The following is a 19,703-nucleotide window of genomic DNA, read 5'->3' as shown; positions in this document are numbered from 1 at the left end:
TCCAAATCCGAAACTGTAAAATGTGAAAGTGGTGTCCAAGATGTCATCTGTTTGAATCTAAAAGTCTGTAATTTTTAGAACAGTGTTGACCCCTGATTTGGATTTTTCTTGTCAGCCCCCTGTTTTGCTACATTTGTCTGTTCTGTTAGTTTAGGCAGAAAAAGTTATATTTTTATCTGTGTTTCCGTTGATCAAATGCCGAAGTCATAAACATGAAAGTTATTTATGTAGGTGTCTTGCATAGCTCTGCTTAATTTCATAAATTTCCATGGCTGATTTATATTTGTTTAGCATTTTTCATCAGATTAGTGTGATTTTTACCTCTGTCAGAACTAAATCTCTGTTATTGAACTCACCATGGCTCAAATCCTGAGGCTATAAAAACCAAAAATGTTCCATTTTGGGTCTTTTAGCAGTCTGCAAAATATCAGAAGTTTCCATGGTGTAAATCTTGCATTATCATATTAGGCATTGCATTTGGTTCGGATCCATAGGCAAAATCCACCATTTTAGGAATTTCTTTGAATTTTGGCATTTAAATCATATCATTTCATGATTTTTAGCATTCTAGGCTGTTTATCAGAGTAGGTAGATGCTTCATACCAAATTTGGTGCAATTTAGAATCCATTTGAGGTTCGGATCATCCATAATACCAAAACAGGGTCCCGCAGGACCCGGATCCAAGTGAAAAACAAGCGAAATTCGTTATTTTGGATAAATTGCAAAATGCCAAATTCTGATTTTACAGTCCTAATGCGTTTATCAGCATGTCATCATGTCTCTTACTGTATTTCATCATTATTTGATTCAATTTGAATTTCAAAATCTCAATTTTACCAAGTTTTCCTTTAAAAAACCCTGATTTTAAAGGTATAACTTTATAATTAGGGGTATTTTGGTCATTTTGACCACCAATTCCGAATTCCAAACTGTTTTCCACTGAATTCCCTGCATTTACATCATTTCAAAACATCAAGGAAGCATGAGAATAGGGTTTATATCCAATCAAATCCTATAATTTCATAATATTATTGGAAAATCTTGGAAAAAACCACATAGTTGAGCTAACTTTATTTCAAGCTTGGCAGAGACATTCCAAAGAAGGAGCTGAAGTCTGCAATTTTCATTTATTTCATTTGATTAGTGATGTAATAATGTAAATTTTGGAATAAGAGATTTAATTTCCTGCTTAGACTAGGATGCATATCATATAGTTTGAATTTATGCAATATCCTGCTTATGTGATGCATACATCTTATTTCAAAAGCACTATGGATGTTCACGAATGGCATGTGCACCAACTCTTAGGGAGTTGACGGACTCGGTGGGATCCATATTTACGGCCCTAGTCGGAATATGGACGAGACCCAGATCCATCATCTTTCTACTAGTCACATTGAGCCTACACTCTTAGGCTATCTTAAAATGCACATCATATTTCCAAAGTTTTTAAAATCATGTGCATCAAATGAACTAAATTCTGAACATATTCATGGCCACAGTCAGAATATGTGAAGGATTTATCTTGACTTAATGCACACATTTTCCAACAAATCTCTTAGAAAATCTTTTCAAAGTGCATTCATTCACTCATGTCATTCGCATCATGAAATCATTGATTTTCTCAAGATTTTCTCAAGAAAACTTCATTCTAAAGAAATCGGTTTCTCAAGAAACTCTAAGGATTTCTTAAAATCGGTTTTCAAAGACAAGTTTTCCACAGTTTTTCCTGGAAAACGATATTTTCTTAAGAGATTCAAAAGAGTTTTCCAATCTTTCTCCAAGACCCAAAATCGATTTCCAAGTATTTCAAAAGGTAAAATTCCCAGGATTTCGATTCCCCAAGTTTTGAATTTCCTTCTCCAATGAGCTTTCCTATAAATTTTCCATCATTTTCCTAAGAAAACTCTCAAAGTCCAAGTTTTCCTAAGAAGTGTTTCCCTTTTCAAAAGGTTCATCTTTTCTCAAGAATCACTTCCATTTTCCCAAGATTTTCAACTATTTCTGATTTTTCCACATCTTTATAAGCTTTCTCATGTTTTTAAAAACCCCTTTTTTATCTGAGTTTCCTGAGAAATTGACCTTTTTCCTGAGAGATTCTTTCCAACTCCAAATGTTTTTCTAAGCATACATCATGTTTCCAACTGACATTTTCCAAAATCTCATAGCACATGCCTGAATTCTCTGTGCATTTAGGATAGAACATAACTTTGATAATTTCGCTAAGTCAAGCATAGTTTTGGTCCTTGGTTCGATTACCTCTGTTAAAGGCGGCAGGAACGGTCGAACCTCGTACCGACAGGTCGAGCCCCATCCCATGGATTTTCCCGCATATTTCAAAAACGGAGGCGAGTATTTCAAAACATTTTCCAAAATCCGATCAAAGTTTGAAGCGCGAAAGCGTTTTCCCCTCTCTCTCTTCCGCAAGGAAGGGAAGACGGGGGAAAAGTTTTGCGACGATAACAGGTTTGGCGACCGTGATGGGACCTATCCTTGTCTGACCTAAATTATGCTTGACTTAGTTCAATTATCAAAATTATGTTCATAAAATGTCAGCTCTTTTACTTTCAATATCATGTGAGCCTAGGAGCCTAGATTCTGACCCAGCTGACATTGAATGCATATAGCTTAGGCATGGTTTGGTAGGACCATATTGAGGAGATATTTTCATGCTCACATAGACTTAGGTCTAAATACAATCCTCCTCAATTTAGGATCTGAATGCAAACAAAGTATGCTTCTTCAAAATTTTCAAAATCTATCTCTCTAGGACTTAGAGCCCTCTATTTCTTGCATGTGATCATTTTTCAAAATCTCCAATTACCTATCATTACCCGGTCTTCACGTTGCTGGGCTCTCTTCCAGAACCATAGTTCGGGACAGAGCCCCACGACTGGGCCAACTATTTGGGTTAACACCCCCTACCACGTACCGCGGGCCACAGTCCGAAGTATATCGGTAGGCGCTCAAGGATGTTGGAAAACCTTACCTTAGAACCGGAGTTGAAATTTTATGCCACGTACCTCGGATTTCGATTCGAGTATATTGGCATAACTGGATCGGACAAAGATGATTTGAACCTAGAGTTAGGATTAAGGTCTTACAGCTGTTTTCAAATGGATGCATCTAGAGTCAGCCTTTTAGGGAGTGCTGAATGTGCATAAATGTTTGTGCAGGATGAGATTGTATGTATGATTTTCTCAATTATTTATGTTTCCCAATGTTTTTCAACTCATTAGGTCTTTTTCAAAATATCCTTATTTTCCACAAGATCTTTTTTCTCAAACCCTCGATTTTTCCCAAATATCCCATTTCTTTCAAAACTCCAGGTGATTTTACATTCTACCTTTCTACTGGATCTCGAATTTCTAGCTGCATTTTTATCCTGCCTGCAAAATTTTTCAAAATTTCTCACATTTTCCTAAGTCTCATTCTGAGTCTTTCTCTGTTTTCAGTTCAATGACATCCAGTCAAGTTGATCCTATCTTTCCTGAAGGTCACATCTCCTTCGAGGTGCGACAAGGTCGTCCTGAACATCGAGCCCTTAGCACCGGAACTTTCATTCCCCGGTGGTATTATTCCTGGCTAAAGAGCTTTTCCCGAATGTTCCCGGACCATTTGAGCGAGTGCGGATTAGAGCTGGCATCAGCAGTCGGAAAGCAGACCATCAATGGAAACCTGATCCATGCAATGGCGGAGCGATGGAATCCTCGAACGTGTACCTTCTGGTTCCCGTGGGGAGAGATGACTGTTTTAATGGATGAATTTTCAGAAATCATGGGGTTGCCAGAACCAGCTGGTCGACCAAGCGACCCATTAGAGCATCAATTCCTTATCAATGTCAAGGGTTTGGACCCCCGAGACTCCTTAGCTCGTATGACAGGCCGCCGATCTTGGCCCCTAATCCAGTTAGAAGGAAATGAATATGTTGACCTACTTGAGTTGTACCGCCAGTACGGGACCTTCGTCGAAGTCAGCTCGCTATCAAGAACAGCCAAAGAAAAGATTCAGAATGCAATGGTTCTATGCACTGTAGGACTGTCCCTTTTCCCAGATGGACAGAACTATATGGACATCAGGATAATCCAACTTATGAGAAGATGGGGAAGTCGGCAAACCAATCGCCTCTCCATAGCCATGGCAGCGCTCGCCTTCCTTTATCGAGGTCTGACTCGATTCTCACTTGGAGATTCCATTTTAGTTGAAGGATGCATCTACGCACTTCAGTCCTGGTTTTTCCAACACGTTCCAGCCCGAGCAAGCTCTTTCAGATACAATGGTCAAGAACTCCTTCCAGTGGCGCAGTACCGGTCTATGATCAACGACATTCAAGAGGATGACGTTGTTTGGGACTATTTTGATCGGCAAATATCTCCTCCCAGATATACGTACGCTTATGGCAAGCGGTTCAAGTTGCTGGGATCATTCTTCTGCACTTACTACCAACCAGAGAGATGTGTTCGGCAGTTCTCCCAGAGGCAGCAGTATGTCGAAGCCCGACTGTTATCAGGAGTTATGGCAGAGTTCGATCTCACCTCCGCACAATGGTCCGGGGCATATCATTCTGCCCGCTACGGTTGGGATTCCTTTGTCTCTCTCAAAATCTTTCCAGGTCCTAGAGTGTCTGCCGACTATCGTGAATGGTGGCAAATTGTTTGTCCCCCACCTCTTTGTCAAGATCAATAAAGTCATGTTTTCCCCATTTCAATAAAAATTTCTTTCTCTTGTGGTTTGACGACCTCGCCTAGGTAACAAGGCATATTTTCGTTGTTTATTTCTTTTGCAGAAGGAATGACAACACAATTGTCGTGATTCCCACGACGACTCAGTCCCTAGTAATGGGACATCTTTTCCAAATTGTCTACCATATTTTCAGCAAATATTTCTTCCAAAAGCTAATTCCCTCATAATCTAATCAGGTCTTTTGCCCTGCAGAGAGCATCCATACCATTTGATGGTTGAGACAAGATCAGGCAAAAGAACCACGGCATCCCAATACTCGTCAGCCTCGGAAGAAGAGATGAGTTCCCCTCGATCTGAGAAGAGTCGAGAGCAGCAGCAAGAAGACGATGGCATAAACCCTCAAATGTATGCCATGTTCAGAAAAATGATGAACGAAATGATGAATGAGCAGCCCGGGACCAGCTCAGAAAGGAATCCATTCAGAGAAAAGTTTCATGGTCGTAGGAGTAAGAAGGCTCCCAAAAAGCAGATCCAACCAGAAGAGATTTCAGATGAATCAGATTCAACTGAAAACACAGATGAAGAATATGAGGTGCCTCCGGCATTTCAGAAGCGTGGCCAAAGTAAAAGCTGCAGATCAAAGAGCAGAGATAAAGAAGAGCCTTTGCAAGCGCAATTCAAGGAAATGGCCCGAGTTGTCAAGGATCTGCAAGCCCGCGACAAGGGCAAGAAAGTCTTCACCAGTGAGGACTTCTATGACGGCTTAGAAGGGGATGATGATCTGGAGAATCTTCCCCGTAAATTCATCAAATTCGATGGTTCCGGCGACCCAAAAGCTCATCTCGCCACTTTCTTTGCTGAATGCTCTCGGTTTAGAAGGGATAATCGAGCATTGTTTCTATGCTTCCCCCGCAGCTTGGAAGGAGTTGCAGCCAAGTGGTATGCTGAGCATATCAACCCCATCGAGCTCAAGGAGTTCGATAAAGTTGTAAATCTCTTTATTGAACGCTTCTTGTTCAACACAGAAGCGCTGCCTACACTGAGTCATCTCTGCAATTTAAGGCAGAATGAGAATGAAAAAGCACGGGACTTCATTCACAGATGAAGATCAGCCTGTAACAAGATGAGAGATCCTATCTCGGAAAGGCATGCATTGTCCTTAATCCTCAACAATTTCTCGCAGCCGTTAAGAGGATTAATCTCCACAGCACCGTCCAGAACCTTCATTGAGCTGACTGAACGAGCCGAATGGCTCGAGCTGAGTGTGGAAAATGGAGTCTATGAAGGCTTCACCTTTTCCAAGAACAACTCCCATGGTGAGCAGAAGAAGAAAGCTCACTTCACTTATTCAGCCAGCAACAAAAACAAAAGCCAAAATCGATACAAAGGGCAGAAGAAAGATTACTGCTACGGCACAGGCAGTTTGAACAACAAAGATCAGAAAGCAAAGCCTGCTCCTCAGTTCAGCAAGCCTCCTCAGCAGGATCAAGGGCCAAAACTGCGTGAGAAGACCAAACATGAAGGATGAAGTTACGACAAAAAGTTTACTCCCCTTGACCAATCACTCGAGGACGTGCTCGAGTACATGCTATCAAAAGAGATGGTCAAATTGCCCAGATTGGCCGATCCCCCTGTGCCCATGGGGAAATGGAAAGATCAGTTCTGCAAGTTCCACAGGACAGTGGGACACAACACCGAGAACTGCTTTGTTCTCAAAAACATCGTGTAAGATCTCATTGAAAAGAATCTATTGGTAGAAGGAGAAGAAGAAGAGAAAATGGACATTCTCAATCACCCCTTCCCTTCACACACCACAGCAGTAGTGTCTGCACAACCCTTTCTACCGCATGAACATATCAAGCCATGTTCTGCGCAAGATCTCCAAGTTCAGCATCAGGTGACGGTGCTACGACAAGCAGCTCCAGATTCTAAGAAGATGGACTTAATTTCAGCATTCGGTAAAATGAAAGTTGCGGAAGCACCTTTGAAGTCAGTTCCCAAATAAAAAAGAACTCCTGACTTCTTCAAGCAAATCGTTAGACCCAGGCTGGAGAATTCAAGTCAGAAGCCTCTGACCGCTCTATCCAATGTCTCCATCTTTGACTTGGCCAAGAATTCCAGCAAGCACCAGAAAGTACTGGATGATTTACTCAGGAAAATCAAAGTTAAGCCCAGTACCACTCCTGAAGACATGGCGCAGATTGTGAACTCTGCCATGACCAATGCACCAATTACCTTCTCAGATGAGGACCTTCCAAAGCCTCATTCCTTTCATAATAATGCCTTGTACATTGTCGTTCGAGTCAGAGGAATGACGGTTCCCCATGTACTGGTCGATGGAGGTAGTAGCCTCAACATATGTCCCGAAATGACCGCAAAGGCATTAGGGATCAAGGATGAAGAATATATTCCAGACCCCATCACTATCTATGGGTTTGACAATCATGGTCAAACGGCCAAGGGCAAGATATTCCTGGAGGTGTTCATTAATTATTCAGTGCATTCCGTCCTTTTCCATGTGGTTAACGTACCACCAACCTACAACTTGCTGCTCAGAAGGACATGGATTCACAACGCTAATGCAGTGCCTTCTACCCTCCATCAATGCGTGAAGTGGTCCCAAGGTGGAATGATTACCACAATACTGGGAGAAGACCCAAAAGAAAGGCTCCCGCAGCCCATGATTCCCCGGCCATCATTCAATGCAGATATTCCCAGCATCAGGGAAAGTGAAGAGATCAATCTCGGAGAGAATCGAGAAATACTTCAGGCACCATCAGAGCCATCTCTGCACACAGTAGCCACGACACGATGGAAAGGTCCTCAATTCTTCAAGGTTGGAGGTCGAATCGACTACAGCACCATTAAGGATCATCCCTTGTTTTCTCAATTCATAAAGTCAAAAAAGGGATTTGAGTTACTCCTGAAGCATGGTTATCAACCCTTCAAGGGACTCGGCAAGAATGAAGATGGCCGCATAGAGCCAGTGACCCAGAAACATCGTCCCCACAGAGCAGGACTAGGGTTTGCCGGTGGAAGCTCGTCAAAGAATACTGTTTTTGTCAAAGGGGCACAATGAAGACCATTTGTTATTTTCTTTCTATTCTTTTCCAAATAAATGTCTCATTTTACCAATGTCATTGATCAATTCAATCAATAAAATTCCAAGTTTCTTTGTCTATCCGGATGCCATCTACTCCCTTTCTGTCCGTCTCATCATTTTACAATTCAATGCCATTTTATGCATGGTTCTCTTCAAATGATTGCTTGTCTTACTATAGGCCGATTTTTCTGAACCAGATTTCTTATCCAAAATTTCAGAATGACCTCTCGGACAATCAAGAAGCTCGTTCTCAATCCCAAGGCCTTTCAGAAGTTGACAGCAATTCACATAATCAAAGCAAGCACCGGAAATGACAAGAGTGCAAAGCAGTCTGATGATTGTGCAGAATATGATCAGTCTCTTCAGGAATTACCGGAGTTCGCCGCAGTTCAGAAACAGGATGAACCATCTCCTCTAGTACAAGATCCAACTGAAGGTGTCAATATCGGTTCAGAGGAAGATCCAAAAATTCTCCAGATCGGAACCAGTTTGAGTTCAGAAGAAAAGAAAAGGCTTACAGATTTTCTCAAGCGGCATGAAGAAGTGTTCGCATGGACATATGAAGACATGCCAGGCTTAGACCCCAAATTGGTCGAGCACCGACTCGTCTTGAAGCCGGAGGCTAAACCAGTCAAGCAGAAGCTGAGAAAAATGGATCCCAGAATAGAACAACAAGTCAAAGAAGGACTTGAAGATCTGCTCAAAGCAGGATTTATTCGAGCTATTGACTACCCAGATTGGTCAGCCAATATCGTCGTCGTCCCAAAGAAAAGTGGCAAAGTAAGGATCTGCATAGACTTCAGAGACCTCAATAAGGCAACTCCAAAGGATGACTATCCACTTCCAAGCATCGATCTTCTAGTCGATAGCACGGCAGGACATGCCATGTTCTCTTTCATGGACGGATATTCCGGCTACAATCAGATTAAGTTGGCCGCCCGCGACCAATCAAAAACTTCTTTTACTACGCCTTGGGGCACTTTTTGCTATACAGTCATGCCTTTTGGGCTCAAGAATGCTGGAGCAACATATCAACGGGCAATGGCTGTCATCTTTCATGATCAGATGCGCAAAATCATGGATGCATATGTTGATGATATCCTCGTGAAATCTAAAGAGGAAGAAGATCACCTCGAAGCACTTGACCAAGTCTTTAAAAGACTTATTCTTTACAAGTTAAGGCTTAACCCGCAAAAGTGTATCTTTGGAGTCGAATCAGGCAAACTATTGGGTTTTCTGGTCAGTAAAAAGGGAATTGAAGTCGACCCGGCCAAAGCAAAGGCTATCATTGATATGCCTCCCCCGAAGAATCTCAAAGAACTGCGTAGCCTTCAAGGACGTATGCAGTCAATCCGGCGATTCATTTCCAATTTGGCGATGAGATGTGAGCCCTTCAACCACTTACTCAGAAAAGGAGTTAAGTTCGAATGGGGACCAGAGTGTCAGCAATCGTTCGATCGAATCAAGAAGTATCTTCTTAATCCTCCCATCCTGAAGCCGCCAGAATTGGGAAAACCTCTTTTATTATACATCTCAGTTAATCAAGTCGCATGCAGTAGGTTCTTGGCGCAATACAAAGAAGGTAGCCTGATAGAGCACGCCATTTATTACGTGAGCAAGACTTTCATAGATTATGAAAAGGGATACTCTCAAATAGAGAAGACCTGCCTAGCTCTGGTATGGATGTGTCAGAAGCTAAGACACTACCTACTAACATCAGAAGTCAAAATCTTGTCTAAACTCAATCCTCTCAAGTATATCTTAGAGCAACCTTTCCTCAGCGGACGAGTCGCAAAATGGCAAGTCTTACTGATGCAGTATGACTTAGAATATGTCTCGCAGCAATCAATCAAAGGCCAAGCAATTGCAGATCAATTGGCGGATTTTCCTCTGGCCGAAGAAGTGAAAGCCGAAGATGACTTCCCTGATGAGCAAATATGCAACATCCAGCAATTTCCAGTCTGGAATTTATTTTTTGATGGTTCTAAGAACATGGCCGGAATAGGCATCGGAATTTTATTAATCACTCCTGAGAAAGAAATGATTCCATTTTCTCTCAAGCTCGACTTTCAATGCACTCACAATATGGCTGAATATGAAGCCCTGATTCAAGGTCTAAGGATTCTATTAGACTTTAATGTCAAGAGAGTACATGCCTACGGTGACTCATTACTTGTTGTCAATCAAGTTCGAGCCGAATGGCAGGTCAAAGATCAGAAGCTATTTCCCTATCAGAAAATTGTTTCAGCTCTTATCAGCAAGTTTGAAGAATTTCAGCTCTTCCATATCAAGAGAGATTTTAATCAAGTGGCCGATAGCCTAGCCAGTTTAGGCTCCATTATGGCATTCAAGAATGGAGAATCTTGTCGCTCTTTTGAAATTGGCAGACTTGACCAACCTGCTTTCATTCCAGCGGAACAAGTAAACCAGGCTGAGCAAAAGAAGAAGCCTTGGTATTACAACATCAAAACTTTCATAGAAACAGGCGAGTTTCCTCCAGAACTCTCAAAGAAAGAGCAACGAGCAATCCAGCGTATGTCTACTCGATACTTCATTTTGGCCAATGTCCTCTATCGTCGCGGATTCAGTTCAGAGTATTCCAGATGTTTAGATGAAGACGAAGCCAAAGAAGTCGTACGAGAAGCACACGAAGGCATTTGTGGTGGCCACGTCGGTTACCAAACCCTTGTCAAGCAAATCATAAGAGCAGGGTACTACTGGAAGACTATGCAACAAGACTGTTATCATTATGTGAAGAAGTGTGTGCAATGTCAGTGTAACGCCCCGGATTTTCAAAACAAAGCTAAGTTAAAATTTTCATGGATTTCTTTTTTTTTTTTTTCTTTGCAGCGGAACTTAGAAAAGCTTTTAGCAGCGGAATAAGACGATAATGAGTAGTCGGTTTTAGAAAACTCCGAGCACGTTGCAGGTATGTGGCCAAGCAACTCATTGACCACCAAAGTGTTCCATTTTATCGAAAGCACATGTTTATTACAACATTACTGCTTAGAAAAGCAATGAAGGTTCAATAAAAAGGAAGCAGTACAACTCTGTCTAGAGAAACCCTGGAACTTGATGCTGCCTTGCTCCGCATATCGCCACGCAGGTTCAACACCTGAAATCCCCATTAAACGGGGTCAGAACCACTGATGGTCTGGTAAGTAGGAAAACACCTATCTATTCAACTCAAGTAAATGCATAGACCACTCAGGGTCGCAGTTCGTAATACGACGCTCAAGCCTCCATGACTTAGCGTATATCGCACAAGCCTCATCAGGGCTATGAGTTGAACATCCACGCAAGTCGTCATGACTTCGCATAAGCCTCTTCAGGGCTGTGAGTTAGAATAACCTCTCAAGTCTCTACGACTTAGCCTTGACTTCCTTAGAGTCACGAATGGATGTCTAGCTCAAGCCTTTATGCTTGGCACATCCGTATCCTACGAATCTAAGGACAGCTCTCCGAGCTTCACTTAGTCGTACGGATATCAATGGGGTTCTTTCCCAATCGGTCCAGTAGTATACCGACCATGACACCTTCACAAAGGTTATGCAGGACTGACTCAACAACGTCATCCACTCATACATTCAAAGTAGCGCTGTACCTAAGCTAATGCTTTGTTTCGATAATTGCACCTCCCCCTGGGCTTAGGGGACTCATATCTGGGCGACAACGCGACGATCTGGGGGTTGATTATTCTATGTATTTTAGATACCCCAGAGGCCTGTTGACCCCATCCCCCTAGTAGGACGGTACAACATACCGGAAGAGATCCTTACTAGGTATCCGAATGCATTCTGCTACTGCAGTAGTTGGGTTCAATCCTTAGATATTTAAGGATAACCACGACCTCCATACCTCTGAGTGACGAAGGTCATCAATGAACTCTATCAGGTTCGGGTGAAATATATGTCACTCAAGGCTGCGCCATCACCGTCTTCCTCGGTGAGAAATTCTGAAAGGGGCCTGCCGGTCTTACAATTACTTGACGAACATTGCATGCCTATAGGGCAGCCTTTGAGAAGTATGTACCCGACCCCAATCAACCACACGGTTTTCACCGTGGAACAAAGGTTTTATTCATATGCATGCTTAACTCTGCTCTCGGCACTTCGGCCTTGACGAGCACTTCACCTCTTTCTGTGGAAACAACACACTCCGGCTCAGCGGCCCTTACGAGTCTGGTTGTCTGATAATTCTCAATGAGCATGCACATGACTCGATCTCTACGGATCGGCTACTCGGCGTATTTTTACGCAACGAGCTCAGGACCTCGTCAAGGCGCTACCACTACTTTGGCGCAACGGCTCTTACAAGTATGATGCCCTTGCAGGTGTCAGGGAGACGAGTCATTCTGACATCGTTCCAACAAAGGACATCATTGTGCCACTTAACTGGTTTTGGCAGCTCTTCTGCCAACCATTCTGTCAACACCTTCTCTGCTCTACCGGCAGTGGTGCGACGAACCTTTCTACATTGTAGAAGGCGTTCCATAACTGGGTAGCACTTCTGCTACGTTCTTTCTGAGCCATTCTTAGCTCCTTCAGGAATTTTAGCAGCACTTCCTCTCTTTTACGGAGAAAGCGTGTGTTTCTTTTATCCGTTTCAGCGGCATCTCCCCTCTTTGGTGGGAAATCGCTACGCTTAACTCGGGAAATGGATGTGCACCGTTGTGCGTACTTTGCATCCATCAAGGTTGCAGGAACCTTGGGCCATAGCCAGGCCATACGTAATTGATTTAGTATTTACGTAAAGAGCATTTTGCCAAAAGGCGAAGCCTTTCCAATAGGGGCTTCATTCGTCAAGCAGAATCTTGTACGAGGAGCGGTAAGGGAATCGCATGGGCGATTTTGGAGTTGATCTCCGTTTGAACGCTTACTTACGCGCCATATATGTAATATAAGCAGAAGCCTGTGCTTTATACAGCGGCGGCGTAAAGGAAATGCATATACTATTGTGCAGGGTGTGTAACTGAACGAAATATTCTACATATATAACAAAACAGGAGCCTTGGCATCGTTCGACGCGACGGCGTAAGTAAATACATTGCAGAAAGCAGGAGCCTTGGCATCGTTCGACGCGACGGCGTAAGTAAATGCATAATCGGAAGTGCAGTAATCGGAAGTACAGAAAGCGGGGAGCCTTGGCATCATACGACGCGACGGCAAAGGTAAATTACATGGCCTGTGCGATATAAGATGCGTCGGCAGTATCAGCAGATATACACCTAGATCTGTATCCAACGATAGTTACGAGGCGAGCGAGTGAACACCGAAGTGTCCTAGAGGGCTCAACCAAGAACTAGGGTGAGATACTATTTTGAAGAACGCATATACTGCGTATTCGAACATATATATCCGACGATAGTTACGAGGCGAGCGCGTGAACACCGAAGTGTCCTAGAGGGCTCAACCAAGAACTAAAGCAAGATACTACTTCAGAAAGTATATGCTATATACAAACAATCAAATACTTGAGAGATGGTTTAATGAAGCGAACTTACTTCAATTTGAGGAAGAAACGACTGCGATTGCTTCAAACGCTTCGAACGAGGCTCGACTTCGAAAAAGGATCAACTTCGAACTTCGGACGAAAAAGGACTTGGACTTTGACTTTGAACCAAACCAGGTTCAAGTCAAGTCAACTGGGTTCAGACTTAGGTCAAGTAGGTTCAGACCTAGGTCAGGTGGGTTAGGACCAGGTCAGGCAGGCTCAGACCAGGTCAAGCAGGCTCAGGCTAAGTCAGGCAGGCTCAGACCAGGTTAAGCAGGCTCAGGCTAAGTCAGGCAGGCTCAGACCAGGTCAGGTGGGCTCAGGTGGGCTAGGCTAGGTAGGGGAGGTTTGGAAAAGGAGGAGAGAGAGAGGGGTTGGCGATTTTCTAAAGGAGGGGGGGGTCCTCTATTTATAGGTTCTGAAACTTGGGCCCCAAGTTTCAGAATCCCCTCTTTACCCTTGGGCTTTTCTGAGAATCCCTTCCATGGAAGGTGCTGGAAGGAGCTGGAAGGCTCTGGAAGGTGCTGGAAGGTGCTGGAATATTCTAGAATCTTCTAGAATATTTTCTGAGAAATATTTCTGTGGGTCCCACCCATATTTCTGTGGGTCCCGCAAGAATTTCGGGTTTTCGGCGATTTTTTTTTCGAAAAATTCTGAGTACGCCATTATCTTCGTATTGATGCCACTAAGAAAGTTGGCTCGCAGGAATCCTTTGATTTTGTTCAGATAGGAAGTTATGGCTTCCAGAGTGTTTGAGCATATATTCGCGATTCGACGAATATCCTAAGTGTAACTGGCTCGCAGGAATTGATTCGTTTCGCATTCTGAGAAAAATGCCATTTTTACCGGTAAATGCCTCATGAATTTTATTCAGATATTTTCTGAAAAATTGCGGGTCTTACATCATTACCCCCTTAAAGGAATTTCGTCCGCGAAATTCAGCTAAGAGTACAAGGTGAAGAGTTCAGGATATTTATCCCGCATATCCGATTCGGGCTCCCAAGTGCAATCATCGACTCCGTGATGTTGCCATCTTACTTTGACAAGTGGAATGACCTTTGTCCTTAGCACTTGCTCCCGTCGGTCCATGATCTCTACTGGCCTTTCTTCCACCGTCATATCCTCCTGGATGTCAATATCTTCATGTTGGATGACGTGGGAAGGGTCGTGAACGTATTTTCTAAGCATTGACACATGAAATACATTGTGTATCTGTGTATACTGCGGTGGCAATGCTACTCTGTAGGCGGTCTCTCCTATCCGGCTCAAAACCTCGAAGGGACCAACGAATCTGGGGCTGAGCTTCCCCTTCTTTCCGAAACGAAACACACTCTTGGTTGGGGAGACCTTGATAAAAACCTTATCTCCAACCGCAAAAGTGAGTTCCCTACGCCGCTGATCATTGTAGCTCTTCTGTCGACTCTGAGCAGTCAGTAGCTTCTTCCTGATCATGTGGACCTGCTCAGTATAATGCTGCAACACTATGGGCGAGTCCAAGGTTCGCTCACCCACTTCACCCTAATGGATTGGTGATCTACAGGGTCGCCCGTACAAGGCTTCATACGGTGCCATCCCAATGCTAGCGTGGTGGCTATTATAAGGAAATTCAGCCAACGCTAGGTGGGAATCCCAATCACCTTTCCATTCTAGCATACAGGCTCTTAGCATATCTTCGAGAGTCTGTATGGTTCGTTCTGATTGCCCATCTGTTTGGGGATGGAATGCTGTACTGAACTTGAGTTTCGTCCCCAGGGCTCTTTGAAGCTGCTCCCAAAAGTGAGAGGTAAATTTCGGGTCACGATCGGATATGATCGAAATCGGCACTCCATGGAGTCTAACGATTTCCCGAATGTAGATCTCCGCCAATCGTTCAGTTGAGTATCGAGTGTTGATTGGCAGGAAGTGAGCAGACTTGGTGAGTCTGTCTACAATCACCCATATTGAGTCATGTTGTCTCTTGGACCGAGGCAATCCAACGATGAAATCCATCGTAATGCCCTCCCATTTCCATTCTAGAATCTCGATCCGTTGCATTTTTCCACCAGGTCGTTGATGCTCAATTTTTACTTGCTGGCAGATTAAACACCTTGAGACAAATGTAGCCACATCCCGTTTCATACCCCTCCACCAGTACTTTCTTTGTAAGTCCCGAAACATTTTCGTACCTCCAGAGTGAATGGTGTATTTGCTGTTATGAGCCTCCTGGAGTACTTCCTGTCTTAGCTCAGGGTTATTTGGGACCCAAATCCTTTCTTCCATCCATATTCCTCCATCTTCTTTTAAATGGAAGAAAGTGTCATCTCTTTCGGCACGAGCTTTTAATTCCAAGTACTGGGGGTCCTTGAACTGTTCGGCTACAATGTGATCGAGGATCTCGATATGGATTGTCAGGCATGACAATCGAATCTTTCCTAGGTCAGCCAGGAATGGCTTCCAACTGACAAAATCCTCCATCAGCTTCCATTGTCCGGTGAGGCTGGCCAGAGTGCCAACAGTCTTGCGACTAAGGGCATCTGCTACAACATTCGCCTTTCCAGGGTGATAGGAAAGCGTGAATTCATAGTCTTTGAGGAATTCCAGCCATCGTCGTTGCCGCATATTGAGTTCTTTTTGAGAAAAGAGGTATTTTAGGCTTTTATGGTCCGACATGACCTCAAATTTCTCTCCATACAGGTAGTGTCGCCAGATTTTAAGCGCGAACACTACCGCGGCAAGCTCCAGATCGTGGGTTGGATAGTTTTTCTCATGAATTCTTAACTGACGGGATGCATAGGCGATTACTTTGCCATGCTGCATCAATACACAACCCAGACCCGTTCCCGAGGCATCGGTATAAGCAATGAAGCCTCCCTGACCAGAAGGTAAGGTAAGGACAGGGGCAGTGGTAAGCCTCTGTTTGAGAACCTCAAAGCATTCCTTACACTGGTCAGTCCATTCAAACTTGACTCCCTTTTTCAGTAATTTCGTCATTGGTACGGCGATTCGGGAGAAGTCGTGTATGAACTTCCGATAATATCCGGCAAGTCCAAGGAAGTTGCGGACCTCAGTGATATTTTCTGGCTGCTTCCAGTCTATCACAGCTTCGACCTTCGCAGGATCTACTGCGATTCCATCTTTTGAGATCACATGGCCAAGGAACATTACTTTGTCTAGCCAGAATTCACATTTTGAAAACTTGGCATATAACTGATTATCTTGAAGGGTTTTCAAGACGATTCTCAAGTGCTCCTTGTGTTGTTCCTCATTCTCTGAATACACGAGAATGTCATCAATGAAGACGATGACAAAAGTGTCTAAGTATGGTTTGAACACTCGGTTCATCCGGTCCATAAAGACAGTAGGCGCATTTGTAAGTCCGAAGGGCATTACTACGAACTCATAATGGCCATATCTCGTTCTGAAGGCAGTCTTAGGTATATCCTCCTCCTTAACTCTGAGCTGATGGTATCCAGACCTGAGGTCGATCTTGGAGAACACTCTCGCTGTTCTGAGCTGATCGAATAAGTCCTCAATCCGAGGCAACGGGTACTTATTTTTAATGGTTGCCTGGTTAAGCATCCGATAATCGATGCATAACCGAAGGGATCCATCCTTCTTCTTTACAAATAGTACCGGGGCTCCCCATGGTGACATACTTGGTCGGATGAACCCTTGTTCCATCAGTTCTTCCAACTGACACTTCAACTCACTGAGTTCAGCTGGTGCCATACGATAAGGGGCTTTGGATATCGGCGTTGTTCCAGGTAAGGATTGAATTCCAAATTCAACCTCACGAAGTGGCGGAAGTCCTGACAATTCCTCAGGAAACAGATCGGGAAACTCCCGCACTACTTCCAAACTCTCAAGGGGTTGGTCGTTGGATTTTTCCACCGAGAGACTCAACAGGAAGGCCACACAACCCTTCCTAAGGTATTTTTGTACCTTAAGTGCTGATATGAGCCTTTTTTGTGGAACTGGTTTGGATAACCGGTATTCCATCTTAGGTAATCCGGGTCGAGATAGAATCACTCTGCCCTCGCGGCACAGAATCTTGGCATTATTCTGAGCCAACCAATTCATTCCCAGAATGACATCGTACTGTATCATATCGATCAGGATGGCGTCAGTAGGCAAGTGTTGCCCTGCTATCTCAATATCCAAATTTTTCACACACCGGATACATTTGGTACGTGAACCCAACGGGTTATATACTTCGATCATTTTATCAATCGGTTGCACCGAGGCGTGGAGTTGTTCGGTGAAATCGTCGGAGATAAACGTATGAGTAGCACCACAATCAAACAAGACGTAAGCTGCATGTCCATTAACAGGTACGGTGCCTTCAATGAGGTCACCGGTTCCGACTTGTTCAGTTGTTACAGCGTATACACGACCTGCAGCAGGCCTTTGTTCTACTCTAGGTGGGGGTCGTTGGACTTGTGTTCGTTGTGGTACTTGTTGAGAGGGTCCGGCAGATCCGGCATTCCTCCTCTACTCATCAATAAGCTTCTTCCTGCATTGTCTTGCAATGTGGCCCACTTTGCCACAGTAGAAGCATCCACCTGTGTCACGTGGACATGGTCCTCTTGCGTGATTAACATGGCATTTTGGGCAGTTTGGGTTGGACTGCAGGTTGTTTGGAGCCATGTTCTGCCTTGGCCTTACAACTTGTTGAGTGTTGTTCCCACCTTGGAACCTTTTCTTCTGAAAGGGTTGTCGTGAACCCTGGCCACTTGGAAACATTCTCTTCTTGTTCCCACCATCAACTATGGGCCTTTTTGCTATGATCACTTTTGATCGCTCCCAATCCACTTGTATTTTTGAAGCTGCTGCCACAGCCGTTTGAAACGTTTGGGGCATGCTGGTGATAACCCGTGACCTTAGCCCTTCTCGCAGTCCATTGATGTACTTGTCGGCCCTTTCTTGGTCGGTCTCAAATAACCGGGAGCAGTACCGTTCAAGATTTTGAAATTTGGTGGTATAGTCAATCAAATTCATGACACCCTGCTCCAATTCCAGAAACTCCATCTTCTTCTTGTTTCTGGAGTGTAATGGAAAGTAATTATCCATGAAAGCTCTCCGGAAGTCAGTCCAAGGAATGACTTCAACTTCCGAGAACTGGATAATCTTAGTGGTATCCCACCACTTCCGTGCGTTGTCTTTCAGCCTGTACGTGCCAAAGTTGGTCTTCTTTTCTTCTGGTACTCCCAGCACCAGGAAGGCACGTTCGGTCTCTTCGACCCAACTTTCTGCCAGTTCAGGATCGGCTCTACCAGCGAAGACTGGTGGATCGAGCTTGAGGAATTTTTCATAGGTTATTCCACCAAGGTTTTCGCTTCGAGGTGCGACTGGTTCTGGCCTTGTTTCTCGAATGGCAGTAACCAAATTGTTGAGTGTTTCCAGCAGAAATCCTTGAGTATGGGACTCCTCGCTTGGTATGGTTCTCCTCGTCGTAGGAGCCATTTATCTACCACATACAAACAACGTGTTTTAGTTTCACAATGTATATATCGAAGCAAAGTTTTATTTACTTAATATACATCACATTTACACAAGCATCGCCTTAAACAAAACGTCATGCCGCACTGGCAGACTTTTAGGCGTTGAGAAACTAGGTACATGAGTCTATTGACTCCAAAACACTACCAGTCTCTTCTAGGAACTGGATTTCTTTCTTGACCCAAAGAACCCAAAGTATCGTTTACTTCCACATTGCCTTGGTACAGGCACAACTAGCTTTGGCTTGGGCGGCACTTCCGCACTCTCAAGCGACTCTTGTGGATAGATCAGTGATGCCGGTCCACTTGCCCATTCAGTGGCATCATGGCTCGGAGAATCCGAGACCATAACGGGATGATATAGGTTGTATCCCTCTTCCTGGCCATTCAGACTCGGCGTTGGTGTACCCGCTCTGTTCCCCCATATAATAGTACTTTGATTCGAGGAATCTGAAATCATAATGGGATTATAGAAGGAGTTGTTGCATCCCTCCTCCCAACTGTGCAAGCTAGGCGTACATGATGCCTGTTGATAGCCTTGCGATTGACCAAATCCCTCAAGGAAGTTCAAGTCAAATCCTACCAGAGATGGTAGTTCATCAGAAGTTGCTGGAGTACGGCTACTCTCTCTACTGGAGTAATGTGGCCTACTAACACGCGAGGTCTCATCCCTAAGACCAAGCGATCCCCGCCGACCCATATCGGCGGTATGCTTTATTTGGCATTCGTTGACGGAATGCCCTTCTTCGCCACAATATTGACAGTCTTGGACTTCATATGGGCATACCCACTCATCATGCATGATCCCGCAACGATAGCAGTATCCTCGGGAGTTGTGAGTTGCCATCTATACAAAGATGCACCCAGATCAGAACAAGAAGTATAAAATATACTTACAGTGCGATATAGTGGACAAGTCGGATCTCGAACCAGGTTTCTCAGACTC

This window comes from Nuphar pumila, chromosome 13 (genome assembly GCF_984573655.1).
Source record: "Nuphar pumila chromosome 13, dmNupPumi1.hap1.1, whole genome shotgun sequence".
Taxonomy (NCBI): domain Eukaryota; kingdom Viridiplantae; phylum Streptophyta; class Magnoliopsida; order Nymphaeales; family Nymphaeaceae; genus Nuphar; species Nuphar pumila.
This window is presented reverse-complemented; position numbering follows the sequence as displayed.